The 958-nt window shown below is 45.6% G+C and overlaps 1 non-coding gene across 1 annotated transcript; it reads right to left on the bottom strand.

The window, feature by feature from the left end:
• On the bottom strand, positions 1–192 carry LOC132208627 (U2 spliceosomal RNA). The gene has a single exon (XR_009444769.1). It is a non-coding gene; the product is annotated as a U2 spliceosomal RNA (small nuclear RNA).
• Positions 193–958: the final 766 nt, after the last annotated feature.

Below are 958 nucleotides of genomic sequence, written 5' to 3'. Positions count from 1 at the left end.
TAAGACTTCATCATTCCTGGGAACACTGCAATACCACAATAATGCATGGAGAAAGTTCGTATTCCAACTCCCTGCTCCAAAAATCAGTTTAATATAGGGTCCTTAGGCAAAGGACATATCAGATATTAAAGCTGATAGGGACAAATGCTTTTTCTGTGGTGTTGTCTTCACACCAAAACCACTAAAAGCAAGGCCATGTTTCCACACATGAGATAGCCACCAGCTGTGAACACTTGGTATAATAAACACTTGATCCTATTTTCCACCAGCCTGACTGTGTGCAAAGACTTGCAAATCACTGCTGACAGTTTTTACTGTTGTTCCCAAACTCCTGGGTTTCTTAACCAGGGCAAAGAAGTCAGTTTGCACCAGTGCTTTTTCATCACTTTTCTAGAAAACATCTTCGTAGTGAATGTAGATCATCGAAAATGTACCAATCAGATGAGGTAGGGCAGAGCTGATGTCACCAACAAGCCTCATCAACCAGCTCCATGACTAGCAGCGGGTCAGTGAGATTGCAGCAACAATCGGCAGAGAACGGCACGCTCAGAGAATGTCCCAGCACAGAGGAAGGTGCTTCAGCCTGTCACTCTCTGCATCAGCTGTCTGTACGGGTAACTTCACCAGTCCTTCCCAATGCCCTGTAAATCTCTCATCATTCAACTCTCTCCTGAGGGCCATGAATAATTCTGCTTCCAGCGCCCTCTCAGGCAGTGCACAGCCGGCAGGAACCACTCGCTGAAGATGGTGGGTCCACCTCCCTTGATAAATGTGACTCTTTGTTACAAAAAAAAGGCGAATCACTATCCCCTCCCTCCAAATCCATCCCACCCCGTCTGTTTCTTTGGAATGTGTAACTGCCTGCAGTGTCAATGTGCCTGCAGTTGCTAAAAGGGTCTGGTTTTTGTGCCATTCTATTCTGTGCACTAAGCAAACTGAACTGTTAGCAATGCATAAA

This window comes from Stegostoma tigrinum, unplaced genomic scaffold, assembly GCF_030684315.1.
Source record: "Stegostoma tigrinum isolate sSteTig4 unplaced genomic scaffold, sSteTig4.hap1 scaffold_49, whole genome shotgun sequence".
In the NCBI taxonomy this organism is placed as follows: Eukaryota; Metazoa; Chordata; class Chondrichthyes; order Orectolobiformes; family Stegostomatidae; genus Stegostoma; species Stegostoma tigrinum.
Note: the sequence above shows the minus strand (reverse complement) of the source record. Positions and strands in the feature narration are given on the sequence as shown.